Source organism: Mixophyes fleayi, chromosome 10 (assembly GCF_038048845.1).
Source record: "Mixophyes fleayi isolate aMixFle1 chromosome 10, aMixFle1.hap1, whole genome shotgun sequence".
Classification (NCBI taxonomy): Eukaryota; Metazoa; Chordata; class Amphibia; order Anura; family Limnodynastidae; genus Mixophyes; species Mixophyes fleayi.
In genome coordinates, this window is record NC_134411.1 from 66,450,674 (window position 1) to 66,463,286 (window position 12,613).

General features: G+C 34.6%; 6 non-coding genes across 6 annotated transcripts; all 6 read right to left on the bottom strand.

The window, feature by feature from the left end:
* Positions 1–854: 854 nt before the first annotated feature.
* On the bottom strand, positions 855–926 carry TRNAD-GUC (transfer RNA aspartic acid (anticodon GUC)). Its single transcript has one exon. It is a non-coding gene; the product is annotated as a tRNA-Asp (tRNA).
* A 1,801-nt stretch (positions 927–2,727) lies between these two features.
* Positions 2,728–2,799, bottom strand: TRNAD-GUC (transfer RNA aspartic acid (anticodon GUC)). Its single transcript has one exon. It is a non-coding gene; the product is annotated as a tRNA-Asp (tRNA).
* Positions 2,800–6,495: 3,696 nt separating this feature from the next.
* Positions 6,496–6,567, bottom strand: TRNAD-GUC (transfer RNA aspartic acid (anticodon GUC)). The gene has a single exon. It is a non-coding gene; the product is annotated as a tRNA-Asp (tRNA).
* Positions 6,568–8,379: 1,812 nt separating this feature from the next.
* TRNAD-GUC (transfer RNA aspartic acid (anticodon GUC)) lies at positions 8,380–8,451 on the bottom strand. The gene has a single exon. It is a non-coding gene; the product is annotated as a tRNA-Asp (tRNA).
* Positions 8,452–11,205: 2,754 nt separating this feature from the next.
* On the bottom strand, positions 11,206–11,277 carry TRNAD-GUC (transfer RNA aspartic acid (anticodon GUC)). Its single transcript has one exon. It is a non-coding gene; the product is annotated as a tRNA-Asp (tRNA).
* An 870-nt stretch (positions 11,278–12,147) lies between these two features.
* Positions 12,148–12,219, bottom strand: TRNAD-GUC (transfer RNA aspartic acid (anticodon GUC)). The gene has a single exon. It is a non-coding gene; the product is annotated as a tRNA-Asp (tRNA).
* Between the last annotated feature and the right edge of the window lie 394 nt (positions 12,220–12,613).

Sequence of the window (12,613 nt, forward strand, 5' to 3'; positions counted from 1 at the left end):
TTTTGGGAAAACTCCCTCCAATAGGGAGATTTTAATGCCATCTCTGCCGCTAATCAGAAGATGCACAACTTAAATCAACATTTTGCTGAATGGTAAGCTGCTTTGCTTGATGCAAAAGTAAAAAAAAATGAGTAGTTAGCGGGATTGTTGCCAAAGAGAGAGAATTGAAAAAAAACATAGACTGCATTATTTACATGACCCTGAGTAAAGAGAGTGTAAGATTAAGCTAAAGCAGTATTTTCCTGGCACAGTATATATTTGCCCACTGTTTTTTGGGTTTTCGTCAGGAGACACTCCTGTACAGTCATGCATGGATAATCTGCTACACTACAATATGACTCGAAGGACATTTTATGAAATTAATGCTCTAAAACATTTCAAAAAGATGTTTCTTATCCCTTTCAAGAAATATATTTAGCTATATTTTCCTGCATATTTTTATCTCTTTTTATGCATAATAATGGCTTGCTTTAATTCTGTTACCTTTTGCCATTAACACTCATTAAAAATGCCCTGCTAAATGACGTAAAACAACTGACACAAAATATGTTGTCACAGAGGACAATAGTATATGTTTTCTAAAATTGGGAATTTTTAATGTTTTTGGCTAATCTAAAGTGTTTGTTAATCACCTGATAAATTAAATTTTTGGCCAAAATGATTTTTTCTAAATGACTTTAAAAGAAAGTGTACATAAACTATGAATGTGGGCAAAAAAGGAAAGTTGTATTTAAACTAAGGTTAATGCATAAATATTACTGTCTTTTCCTGCATCACGGCAGGAAATAATCGTACTAGCATTCAACACTTCCCACAAGTGCTTATGTTACAGAAAAAATAAAAATTGTTAAGGACTCCCCGTCAGGGAATCGAACCCAGGTCTCCCGCGTGACAGGCGGGGATACTCACCACTATACTAACGAGGAATAACTTGACATGTGTTTTTGGGAAAACTCCCTCCAATAGGGAGATTTTAATGCCATCTCTGCCGCTAATCAGAAGATGCACAACTTAAATCAACATTTTGCTGAATGGTAAGCTGCTTTGCTTGATGCAAAAGTAAAAAAAAATGAGTAGTTAGCGGGATTGTTGCCAAAGAGAGAGAATTGAAAAAAAACATAGACTGCATTATTTACATGACCCTGAGTAAAGAGAGTGTAAGATTAAGCTAAAGCAGTATTTTCCTGGCACAGTATATATTTGCCCACTGTTTTTTGGGTTTTCGTCAGGAGACACTCCTGTACAGTCATGCATGGATAATCTGCTACACTACAATATGACTCGAAGGACATTTTATGAAATTAATGCTCTAAAACATTTCAAAAAGATGTTTCTTATCCCTTTCAAGAAATATATTTAGCTATATTTTCCTGCATATTTTTATCTCTTTTTATGCATAATAATGGCTTGCTTTAATTCTGTTACCTTTTGCCATTAACACTCATTAAAAATGCCCTGCTAAATGACGTAAAACAACTGACACAAAATATTGTGGCACAGAGGACAATAGTATATGTTTTCTAAAATTGGGAATTTTTTATGTTTTTGGCTAATCTAAAGTGTTTGTTAATCACCTGATAAATTAAATTTTTGGCCAAAATGATTTTTTCTAAATGACTTTAAAAGAAAGTGTACATAAACTATGAATGTGGGCAAAAAAGGTAAGTTGTATTTAAACTAAGGTTAATGCATAAATATTACTGTCTTTTCCTGCATCACGACAGGAAATAATCGTACTAGCATGCAACACTTCCCACAAGTGCTTATGTTACAGAAAAAATAAAAATTGTTAAGGACTCCCCATCAGGGAATCGAACCCCAGTCTCCCACGTGACAGGCAGGGATACTCACCACTATACTAACGAGGAATAACTTGACATGTGTTTTTGGGAAAACTCCCTCCAATGGGGAGATTTTAATGCCATCTCTGCCGCTAATCAGAAGATGCACAACTTAAATCAACATTTTGCTGAATGGTAAGCTGCTTTGCTTGATGCAAAAGTAAACAAAAAAGTGTAGTTAGCGAAACAGAGAGAATTGAAAAAAAACATAGACTGCATTATTTACATGACCTTGAGTAGAGAGAGTGTAAGATTAAGCTAAAGCAGTATTTTCCTGGCACAGTATATATTTGCCCACTGTTTTTTGGGTTTTCGTCAGGAGACACTCCTGTACAGTCATGCATGGATAATCTGCTACACTACAATATGACTCGAAGGACATTTTATGAAATTAATGCTCCAAAACATTTCAAAAAGATGTTTCTTATCCCTTTCAAGAAATATATTTAGCTATATTTTCCTGCATATTTTTATCTCTTTTTATGCATAATAATGGCTTGCTTTAATTCTGTTACCTTTTGCCATTAACACTCATTAAAAATGCCCTGCTAAATGACGTAAAACAACTGACACAAAATATTGTGGCACAGAGGACAATAGTATATGTTTTCTAAAATTGGGAATTTTTTATGTTTTTGGCTAATCTAAAGTGTTTGTTAATCACCTGATAAATTAAATTTTTGGCCAAAATGATTTTTTCTAAATGACTTTAAAAGAAAGTGTACATAAACTATGAATGTGGGCAAAAAAGGTAAGTTGTATTTAAACTAAGGTTAATGCATAAATATTACTGTCTTTTCCTGCATCACGGCAGGAAATAATCGTACTAGCATGCAACACTTCCCACAAGTGCTTATGTTACTGAAAAAATAAAAATTGTTAAGGACTCCCCGTCGGGGAATCGAACCCCGGTCTCCCACGTGACAGGCGGGGATACTCACCACTATACTAACGAGGAATAATTTGACATGTGTTTTTGGGAAAACTCCCTCCAATGGGGAGATTTTAATGCCATCTCTGCCGCTAATCAGAAGATGCACAACTTAAATTAACATTTTGCTGAATGGTAAGCTACTTTTCTTGATGCAAAAGTAAACAAAAATGTGTAGTTAGCGGGATTGTTGCCAAACAGAGAGAACTGAAAAAAAACATAGACTGCATTATTTACATGACCTTGAGTAGAGAGAGTGTAAGATTAAGCTAAAGCAGTATTTTCCTGGCACAGTATATATTTGCCAGCTGTTTTTCGGGTTTTCGTCAGGAGACACTCCTGTACAGTCATGCATGGATAATCTGCTACACTACAATATGACTCGAAGGACATTTTATGAAATTAATGCTCTAAAACATTTCAAAAAGATGTTTCTTATCCCTTTCAAGAAATATATTTAGCTATATTTTCCTGCATATTTTTATCTCTTTTTATGCATAATAATGGCTTGCTTTAATTCTGTTACCTTTTGCCATTAACACTCATTAAAAATGCATGCTAAATGACGTAAAACAACTGACACAAAATATTGTGGCACAGAGGACAATAGTATATGTTTTCTAAAATTCGGAATTTTTTATGTTTTTGGTTAATCTAAAGTGTTTGTTAATCACCTGATAAATTAATTTTTTGGCCAAAATGATTTTTTCTAAATGACTTTAAAAGAACGTGTACATAAACTATGAATGTGGGCAAAAAAGGTAAGTTGTATTTAAACTAAGGTTAATGCATAAATATTACTGTCTTTTCCTGCATCACGGCAGGAAATAATCGTACTAGCATGCAACACTTCCCACAAGTGCTTATGTTACAGAAAAAATAAAAAATGTTAAGGACTCCTCTTTGGGGAATCAAACCCCAGTCTCCAGCGTGACAGGTGGGGATACTCACCACTATACTAACGAGGAATAACTTGACATGTGTTTTTAGGGAAACTCCCTCCAATGGGGAGATTTTAATGCCATCTCTGCCGCTAATCAGAAGATGCACAACTTAAATCAACATTTTGCTAAATGGTACGCTGCTTTGCTTGATGAAAAAGTAAACAAAAATGTGTAGTTAGCGGGATTGTTGCCAAACAGAGAGAATTGAAAAAAAACATAGACTGCATTATTTACATGACCCTGAGTAAAGAGAGTGTAAGATTAAGCTAAAGCAGTATTTTCCTGGCACAGTATATATTTGCCCACTGTTTTTTGGGTTTTCGTCAGGAGACACTCCTGTACAGTCATGCATGGATAATCTGCTACACTACAATATGACTCGAAGGACATTTTATGAAATTAATGCTCCAAAACATTTCAAAAAGATGTTTCTTATCCCTTTCAAGAAATATATTTAGCTATATTTTCCTGCATATTGTTATCCCTTTTTATGCATAATAATGGCTTGCTTTAATTCTTTTACCTTTTGCCATTAACACTGATTAAATATGCCCTGCTAAATGACGTAAAACAACTGACACAAAATATTTTGTCACAGAGGACAATAGTATATGTTTTCTAAAATTGGGAATTTTTAATGTTTTTGGCTAATCTAAAGTGTTTGTTAATCACCTGATAAATTAAATTTTTGGCCAAAATGATTTTTTCTAAATGACTTTAAAAGAAAGTGTACATAAACTATGAATGTGGGCAAAAAAGGTAAGTTGTATTTAAACTAAGGTTAATGCATAAATATTACTGTCTTTTCCTGCATCACGGCAGGAAATAATCGTACTAGCATGCAACACTTCCCACAAGTGCTTATGTTACAGAAAAAATAAAAATGTTAAGGACTCCTCTTTCGGGGAATCGAACCCCGGTCTCCCGCGTGACAGGCGGGGATACTCACCACTATACTAACGAGGAATAACTTGACATGTGTTTTTGGGGAAACTCCCTCCAATGGGGAGATTTTAATGCCATCTCTGCCGCTAATCAGAAGATGCACGACTTAAATCAACATTTTGCTGAATGGTAAGCTACTTTGCTTGATGCAAAAGTATACAAAAATGTGTAGTTAGCGGGATTGTTGCCAAACAGAGAGAATTGAAAAAAAACATAGACTGCATTATTTACATGACCTTGAGTAGAGAGAGTGTAAGATTAAGCTAAAGCAGTATTTTCCTGGCACAGTATATATTTGCCCAATGTTTTTCGGGTTTTCATCAGGAGACACTCCTGTACAGTCATGCATGGATAATCTGCTACACTACAATATGACTCAAAGGACATTTTATGAAATTAATGCTCCAAAACATTTCAAAAAGATGTTTCTTATCCCTTTCAAGAAATATATTTAGCTATATTTTCCTGCATATTGTTATCCCTTTTTATGCATAATAATGGCTTGCTTTAATTCTGTTACCTTTTGCCATTAACACTGATTAAATATGCCCTGCTAAATGACGTAAAACAACTGACACAAAATATTTTGTCACAGGGGACAATAGTATATGTTTTCAAAAATTGGGAATTTTTAATGTTTTTGGCTAATCTAAAGTGTTTGTTAATCACCTGATAAATTAAATTTTTGGCCAAAATGATTTTTTCTAAATGACTTTAAAAGAAAGTGTACATAAACTATGAATGTGGGCAAAAAAGGTAAGTTGTATTTAAACTAAGGTTAATGCATAAATATTACTGTCTTTTCCTACATCACGGCAGGAAATAATCGTACTAGCATGCAACACTTCCCACAAGTGCTTATGTTACAGAAAAAATAAAAAGTGTTAAGGACTCCCCTTTCGGGAATCGAACCCCGGTCTCCTGCGTGACAGGCGGGGATACTCACCACTATACTAACGAGGAACAACTTGACATGTGTTTTTGGGAAAACTCCCTCCAATGGGGAGATTTCAATGCCATCTCTGCCGCTAATCAGAAGATGCACAACTTAAATCAACATTTTGCTGAATGGTAAGCTGCTTTGCTTGATGCAAAAGTAAAAAAAAAATGTGTAGTTAGCGGGATTGTTGCCAAACAGAGAGAATTGAAAAAAAACATAGACTGCATTATTTACATGACCCTGAGTAAAGAGAGTGTAAGATTAAGCTAAAGCAGTATTTTCCTGGCACAGTATATATTTGCCCACTGTTTTTTGGGTTTTCGTCAGGAGACACTCCTGTACAGTCATGCATGGATAATCTGCTACACTACAATATGACTCGAAGGACATTTTATGAAATTAATGCTCCAAAACATTTCAAAAAGATGTTTCTTATCCCTTTCAAGAAATATATTTAGCTATATTTTCCTGCATATTTTTATCTCTTTTTATGCATAATAATGGCTTGCTTTAATTCTGTTACCTTTTGCCATTAACACTCATTAAAAATGCCCTGCTAAATGACGTAAAACAACTGACACAAAATATTTTGTCACAGAGGACAATAGTATATGTTTTCTAAAATTGGGAATTTTTTATGTTTTTGACTAATCTAAAGTGTTTGTTAATCACCTGATAAATTAAATTTTTGGCCAAAATGATTTTTTCTAAATGACTTTAAAAGAAAGTGTACATAAACTATGAATGTGGGCAAAAAAGGTAAGTTGTATTTAAACTAAGGTTAATGCATAAATATTACTGTCTTTTCCTGCATCACGGCAGGAAATAATCGTACTAGCATGCAACACTTCCCACAAGTGCTTATGTTACAGAAAAAATAAAAATTGTTAAGGACTCCCCGTCGGGGAATCGAACCCCGGTCTCCCGCGTGACAGGCAGGGATACTCACCACTATACTAACGAGGAATAACTTGACATGTGTTTTTGGGAAAACTCCCTCCAATGGGGAGATTTCAATGCCATCTCTGCCGCTAATCAGAAGATGCACAACTTAAATAAACATTTTGCTGAATGGTAAGCTGCTTTGCTTGATGCAAAAGTAAAAAAAAATGTGTAGTTAGCGGGATTGTTGCCAAACAGAGAGAATTGAAAAAAAACATAGACTGCATTATTTATATGACCCTGAGTAAAGAGAGTGTAAGATTAAGCTAAAGCAGTATTTTCCTGGCACAGTATATATTTGCCCACTGTTCTTTGGGTTTTCGTCAGGAGACACTCCTGTACAGTCATGCATGGATAATCTGCTACACTACAATATGACTCGAAGGACATTTTATGAAATTAATGCTCCAAAACATTTCAAAAAGATGTTTCTTATCCCTTTCAAGAAATATATTTAGCTATATTTTCCTGCATATTTTTATCCCTTTTTATGCATAATAATGGCTTGCTTTAATTCTGTTACCTTTTGCCATTAACACTCATTAAAAATGCCCTGCTAAATGACGTAAAACAACTGACACAAAATATTGTGGCACAGAGGACAATAGTATATGTTTTCTAAAATTGGGAATTTTTTATGTTTTTGGCTAATCTAAAGTTTTTGTTAATCACCTGATAAATTAAATTTTTGGCCAAAATGATTTTTTCTAAATGACTTTAAAAGAAAGTGTACATAAACTATGAATGTGGGCAAAAAAGGTAAGTTGTATTTAAACTAAGGTTAATGCATAAATATTACTGTCTTTTCCTGCATCACGGCAGGAAATAATCGTACTAGCATGCAACACTTCCCACAAGTGCTTATGTTACAGAAAAAATAAAAAATGTTAAGGACTCCACGTCGGGGAATCGAACCCCGGTCTCCCACGTGACAGGTGGGGATACTCACCACTATACTAACGAGGAATAACTTGACATGTGTTTTTGGGAAAACTCCCTCCAATGGGGAGATTTTAATGCCATCTCTGCCGCTAATCAGAAGATGCACAACTTAAATTAACATTTTGCTGAATGGTAAGCTACTTTGCTTGATGCAAAAGTAAACAAAAATGTGTAGTTAGCGGGATTGTTGCCAAACAGAGAGAACTGAAAAAAAACATAGACTGCATTATTTACATGACCTTGAGTAGAGAGAGTGTAAGATTAAGCTAAAGCAGTATTTTCCTGGCACAGTATATATTTGCCAGCTGTTTTTCGGGTTTTCGTCAGGAGACACTCCTGTACAGTCATGCATGGATAATCTGCTACACTACAATATGACTCGAAGGACATTTTATGAAATTAATGCTCTAAAACATTTCAAAAAGATGTTTCTTATCCCTTTCAAGAAATATATTTAGCTATATTTTCCTGCATATTTTTATCTCTTTTTATGCATAATAATGGCTTGCTTTAATTCTGTTACCTTTTGCCATTAACACTCATTGAAAATGCCCTGCTAAATGACGTAAAACAACTGACACAAAATATTGTGGCACAGAGGACAATAGTATATGTTTTCTAAAATTGGGAATTTTTAATGTTTTTGGCTAATCTAAAGTGTTTGTTAATCACCTGATAAATTAAATTTTTGGCCAAAATGATTTTTTCTAAATGACTTTAAAAGAAAGTGTACATAAACTATGAATGTGGGCAAAAAAGGTAAGTTGTATTTAAACTAAGGTTAATGCATAAATATTACTGTCTTTTCCTGCATCACGGCAGGAAATAATCGTACTAGCATGCAACACTTCCCACAAGTGCTTATGTTACAGAAAAAATAAAAAATGTTAAGGACTCCCCATCGGGGAATCGAACCCCGGTCTCCCGCGTGACAGGCGGGGATACTCACCACTATACTAACGAGGAATAACTTGACATTTGTTTTTGGGAAAACTCCCTCCAATGGGGAGATTTTAATGCCATCTCTGCCGCTAATCAGAAGATGCACAACTTAAATTAACATTTTGCTGAATGGTAAGCTACTTTGCTTGATGCAAAAGTAAACAAAAATGTGTAGTTAGCGGGATTGTTGCCAAACAGAGAGAATTCAAAAAAAACATAGACTGCATTATTTACATGACCTTGAGTAGAGAGAGTGTAAGATTAAACTAAAGCAGTATTTTCCTGGCACAGTATATATTTGCCAGCTGTTTTTCGGGTTTTCGTCAGGAGACACTCCTGTACAGTCATGCATGGATAATCTGCTACACTACAATATGACTCGAAGGACATTTTATGAAATTAATGCTCTAAAACATTTCAAAAAGATGTTTCTTATCCCTTTCAAGAAATATATTTAGCTATATTTTCCTGTATATTGTTATCCCTTTTTATGCATAATAATGGCTTGCTTTAATTCTGTTACCTTTTGCCATTAACACTGATTAAATATGCCCTGCTAAATGACGTAAAACAACTGACACAAAATATTTTCTCACAGAGGACAATAGTATATGTTTTATAAAATTGGGAATTTTTAATGTTTTTGGCTAATCTAAAGTGTTTGTTAATCACCTGATAAATTACATTTTTGGCCAAAATGATTTTTTCTAAATGACTTTAAAAGAAAGTGTACATAAACTATGAATGTGGGCAAAAAAGGTAAGTTGTATTTAAACTAAGGTTAATGCATAAATATTACTGTCTTTTCCTGCATCACGGCAGGAAATAATCGTACTAGCATGCAACACTTCCCACAAGTGCTTATGTTACAGAAAAAATAAAAATTGTTAAGGACTCGCCGTCAGGGAATCGAACCCCGGTCTCCCGCGTGACAGGCGGGGATACTCACCACTATACTAACGAGGAATAACTTGACATGTGTTTTTGGGAAAACTCCCTCCAATAGAGAGATTTTAATGCCATCTCTGCCGCTAATCAGAAGATGCACAACTTAAATCAACATTTTGCTGAATGGTAAGCTGCTTTGCTTGATGCAAAAGTAAAAAAAAATGAGTAGTTAGCGGGATTGTTGCCAAACAGAGAGAATTGAAAAAAAACATAGACTGCATTATTTACATGACCCTGAGTAAAGAGAGTGTAAGATTAAGCTAAAGCAGTATTTTCCTGGCACAGTATATATTTGCCCACTTTTTTTTGGGTTTTCGTCAGGAGACACTCCTGTACAGTCATGCATGGATAATCTGCTACACTACAATATGACTCGAAGGACATTTTATGAAATTAATGCTCCAAAACATTTCAAAAAGATGTTTCTTATCCCTTTCAAGAAATATATTTAGCTATATTTTCCTGCATATTTTTATCTCTTTTTATGCATAATAATGGCTTGCTTTAATTCTGTTACCTTTTGCCATTAACACTCATTAAAAATGCCCTGCTAAATGACGTAAAACAACTGACACAAAATATTGTGGCACAGAGGACAATAGTATATGTTTTCTAAAATTGGGAAATTTTTATGTTTTTGGCTAATCTAAAGTGTTTGTTAATCACCTGATAAATTAAATTTTTGGCCAAAATGATTTTTTCTAAATGACTTTAAAAGAAAGTGTACATAAACTATGAATGTGGGCAAAAAAGGTAAGTTGTATTTAAACTAAGGTTAATGCATAAATATTACTGTCTTTTCCTGCATCACGGCAGGAAATAATCGTACTAGCATGCAACACTTCCCACAAGTGCTTATGTTACAGAAAAAATAAAAATTGTTAAGGACTCGCCGTCAGGGAATCGAACCCCGGTCTCCCGCGTGACAGGCGGGGATACTCACCACTATACTAACGAGGAATAACTTGACATGTGTTTTTGGGAAAACTCCCTCCAATAGGGAGATTTTAATGCCATCTCTGCCGCTAATCAGAAGATGCACAACTTAAATCAACATTTTGCTGAATGGTAAGCTGCTTTGCTTGATGCAAAAGTAAAAAAAAATGAGTAGTTAGCGGGATTGTTGCCAAACAGAGAGAATTGAAAAAAAACATAGACTGCATTATTTACATGACCCTGAGTAAAGAGAGTGTAAGATTAAGCTAAAGCAGTATTTTCCTGGCACAGTATATATTTGCCCACTGTTTTTTGGGTTTTCGTCAGGAGACACTCCTGTACAGTCATGCATGGATAATCTGCTACACTACAATATGACTCGAAGGACATTTTATGAAATTAATGCTCCAAAACATTTCAAAAAGATGTTTCTTATCCCTTTCAAGAAATATATTTAGCTATATTTTCCTGCATATTTTTATCTCTTTTTATGCATAATAATGGCTTGCTTTAATTCTGTTACCTTTTGCCATTAACACTCATTAAAAATGCCCTGCTAAATGACATAAAACAACTGACACAAAATATTGTGGCACAGAGGACAATAGTATATGTTTTCTAAAATTGGGAAATTTTTATGTTTTTGGCTAATCTAAAGTGTTTGTTAATCACCTGATAAATTAAATTTTTGGCCAAAATGATTTTTTCTAAATGACTTTAAAAGAAAGTGTACATAAACTATGAATGTGGGCAAAAAAGGTAAGTTGTATTTAAACTAAGGTTAATGCATAAATATTACTGTCTTTTCCTGCATCACGGCAGGAAATAATCGTACTAGCATGCAACACTTCCCACAAGTGCTTATGTTACAGAAAAAATAAAAATTGTTAAGGACTCCCCATCGGGGAATCGAACCCCGGTCTCCCGCGTGACAGGCAGGGATACTCACCACTATACTAACGAGGAATATCTTGACATGTGTTTTTGGGAAAACTCCCTCCAATGGGGAGATTTTAATGCCATCTCTGCCGCTAATCAGAAGATGCACAACTTAAATCAACATTTTGCTGAATGGTAAGCTGCTTTGCTTGATGCAAAAGTAAACAAAAATGTGTAGTTAGCGGGATTGTTGCCAAACAGAGAGAATTGAAAAAAAACATAGACTGCATTATTTACATGACCCTGAGTAAAGAGAGTGTAAGATTAAGCTAAAGCAGTATTTTCCTGGCACAGTATATATTTGCCCACTGTTCTTTGGGTTTTCGTCAGGAGACACTCCTGTACAGTCATGCATGGATAATCTGCTACACTACAATATGACTCGAAGGACATTTTATGAAATTAATGCTCTAAAACATTTCAAAAAGATGTTTCTTATCCCTTTTAAGAAATATATTTAGCTATATTTTCCTGCATATTTTTATCTCTTTTTATGCATAATAATGGCTTGCTTTAATTCTGTTACCTTTTGCCATTAACACTCATTAAAAATGCCCTGCTAAATGACGTAAAACAACTGACACAAAATATTGTGGCACAGAGGACAATAGTATATGTTTTCTAAAATTGGGAATTTTTTATGTTTTTGGCTAATCTAAAGTGTTTGTTAATCACCTGATAAATTAAATTTTTGGCCAAAATGATTTTTTCTAAATGACTTTAAAAGAAAGTGTACATAAACTATGAATGTGGGCAAAAAAGGTAAGTTGTATTTAAACTAAGGTTAATGCATAAATATTACTGTCTTTTCCTGCATCACGGCAGGAAATAATCGTACTAGCATGCAACACTTCCCACAAGTGCTTATGTTACAGAAAAAATAAAAAATGTTAAGGACTCCCCGTCGGGGAATCGAACCCCGGTCTCCCACGTGACAGGCGGGGATACTCACCACTATACTAACGAGGAATAACTTGACATGTGTTTTTGGGAAAACTCCCTCCAATGGGGAGATTTTAATGCCATCTCTGCCGCTAATCAGAAGATGCACAACTTAAATCAACATTTTGCTGAATGGTAAGCTGCTTTGCTTGATGCAAAAGTAAACAAAAATGTGTAGTTAGCGGGATTGTTGCCAAACAGAGAGAATTGAAAAAAAACATAGACTGCATTATTTACATGACCTTGAGTAGAGAGAGTGTAAGATTAAGCTAAAGCAGTATTTTCCTGGCACAGTATATATTTGCCCACTGTTTTTTGGGTTTTCGTCAGGAGACACTCCTGTACAGTCATGCATGGATAATCTGCTACACTACAATATGACTCGAAGGACATTTTATGAAATTAATGCTCCAAAACATTT